Below are 2,871 nucleotides of genomic sequence, written 5' to 3'. Positions count from 1 at the left end.
TTGTAGTATTCATGACCAGAAGGCTTATCACCAATAATTCTAAAACCATGTATATAATAATAAAAACAATAGAATCCCTTATACTGTGCTTATTACATGCCAATTTTCCAAGTGGTTTAAATGTATTAGCTCATTAGTTCCTTTTAACAAACCTATGAAATAAGTTCAATTATTCTCCATGGTGCACATATGAAGAAATTGAAGCACAAAGATTAATGTTTATTTATTAATTTATTTTTTGAAAGCGAGAGAAAGACAGGGAAAGAGAGTATGTGAGGCACCAAGGGAGGGACAGAGAGAGAATCCTAAGCAAACTCCATACCCAGCCCTGAGCTGATGTGGGGCTCGATCTCACAACACTGAGCTCATTACCTGAGCCAAAATCAAGAGTCAGACACTTAACCAACTGAGCCATCAAAGCACCCCAAAGTGCAGAGATTAAGAATTTGCCTAAAGTCATAAAGAAGATGTGGTTTATGTATACAATGGAATATTACTCAGCTATTAGAAATGACAAATACCCACCATTTGCTTCAACGTGGATGGAACTGGAGGGTATTATGCTGAGTGAAGTAAGTCAGTCGGTGAAGGACAAACATTATATGTTCTCATTCATTTGGGGAATATAAATAATAGTGAAAGGGAATATAAGGGAAGGGAGAAGAAATGTGTGGGAAATATCAGAAAGGGAGACAGAATGTAAAGACTGCTAACTCTGGGAAACGAACTAGGGGTGGTGGAAGGGGAGAAGGGCGGGGGGTGGGAGTGAATGGGTGACGGGCACTGGGGGTTATTCTGTATGTTAGTAAATTGAACACCAATAAAAAATAAATTAAAAATAAAAAAAAAGAATTTGCCTAAAGTCATATGCTGAATGAATCATAATTTGAACCCAGAAAATCAAGCTTCAGAGTCCATACCCAAACCAATGTAGATATGCTGTTCTTCTGCTACCATTATATGATTTGTGATAGTGTTTCTGTGATTGTTTTTGTTTTCTACATAGCTGATTTCATCTGAAAGAGGTTCATTCCCAGGGGTTTTGTTTGTTTGCTTGCTTGCTTATTTTTTGCAGGAGGTTGGGGAGTTGGTTGTTTTTCTAATCTAGAAGTCCTTATGCCAGAGACATCATTGATATAATGGTAAGAATGTTTAATACCAGCATTCTGGTCACACTCCTGTCTGAATCTCAGAGTAGCACAAGCCACCAAAGCAATCCTACTGTCAAATGAAATAATATTGGTTTGCCTGGCATCCTCACTCTACCCACATTTTCAAACCATTTGAACTCTACTCATGTCCAATTTCTGTCTCATTATTACCAACAGAATATGCAAAAGTCGGAGGTCGGTGACAAAAAAGTATACAGTGCGAACAACGTTTATCCTGGTAGGACTGACAGATGACTCGAATCTACAGATTCTGCTTTTTGTCTTTTTGTTCATCACCTATCTGCTGAGTGTAATTGGAAACTTAACCATCATCACCCTCACATTTGTAGATTCTTGTCTGAAAACTACTATGTACTTTTTTCTCTGGAATTTCTCATATCTAGAAGTCTCTGTTACCACTGTCTGTATTCTGATATATGTGTATACCCTTGATTAACAATACAGTTAGCTATAATCCTTGTGCCACTCAATTATTTTTTGTTATTGTCTTGGGTGTGACTGAAATTTGCCTCCTCACAGCCATGTCCTATAACCGCTATGTGGCCATCTGCAAACCCCTGCATTACATGACCATCATGAACAACAGGGTCTGCATCAAGTTCCTTATTGGATGTTATATGTTAGTTCTGCTCATCGTCCTCCCACCCTATATCATGGGCTTCAAGCTCGAGTTTTGTGACTCCAATGTCATAGATCACTTTGGCTGTGATGCTGCTCCCATCCTGAAGATTACCTGCTCAGACACAGAGTTTATCGAGCGATTTGTCTTGGTCCTGGCTGTGTTGACACTCATTTTCACCTTGGTGTGTGTAATTTTGTCCTACACATACATCATCAGGACAATTCTCAGATTTCCTTCTGTCCAGCAAAGGAAAAAGGCTTTTACTACTTGTTCTTCCCATATAATTGTGGTTTCTATTACTTATGGAAGCTGCATCTTTATCTATATCAAACCTCATGCAAAAGAAGGGGTTGCTATTAATAAGGTGGTGTCAGTGCTTACCACCTCAGTTGCCCCAGTGATGAATCCCTTTATTTATACTCTGAGGAACAAGCAAGTGATTCTTTCAAAGAATCAAAAGGGCTGCATCTATCTCAAAGAATTAAAGGACTAGTGATTTAAAAGATCAACATGTAAAAAAAAAAAAAAAAACCTCCACATACCCACTTTTAACAGTCTTATTGAGATAGAATTTAACCACTATAGAAGTCTTCAATTTTAAGTCTACTACTGAATAAATTCTAGAAAAGTAATAGAGTTTCACAACCACCACCATGATCCAGTTTCAGCACACTTCCATCAATCCAAACAGTTCCCTGATGACAACTGTCAGTCAATCATCACTTCTAATCCCTGGTGCTACCACTAATCTGTTTTCTGTCTATAAAATTGCCTTTTCAGGACACTTTATATAAATGGAAACATATATTACGTAGTATTTTGTTATCTATCTTCCTTCATTTAGCATAATGTTTCTAAGGTTCATCCCTGTTGTAGCGCTTCTCACTATTCCTTTTTCGAGTAAATAGTTTTCCATTATATGGATATACCACATGTGTGCTTATTCACTTACTAATTGATGGAGATTCAAATTGTTTCCATGTCACTATGAGACAAACATTTTCATTTCTTTGTACCTACAAGTGGAATTGTTGAGTTATCTGGTATCGACCAAGCTGTTTTCCAAATTTCTGCCAT

General features: G+C 37.5%; 1 pseudogene; it reads left to right on the top strand.

Annotated features, from left to right (window-relative positions):
• Window positions 1-1,296: 1,296 nt before the first annotated feature.
• Window positions 1,297-2,531, top strand: LOC140609223 (olfactory receptor 6C2-like; annotated as a pseudogene).
• Window positions 2,532-2,871: the final 340 nt, after the last annotated feature.

The sequence above is a fragment of the Canis lupus genome, chromosome 2 (assembly GCF_048164855.1).
Source record: "Canis lupus baileyi chromosome 2, mCanLup2.hap1, whole genome shotgun sequence".
NCBI classification, from domain to species: Eukaryota; Metazoa; Chordata; class Mammalia; order Carnivora; family Canidae; genus Canis; species Canis lupus.
Note: the sequence above shows the minus strand (reverse complement) of the source record. Positions and strands in the feature narration are given on the sequence as shown.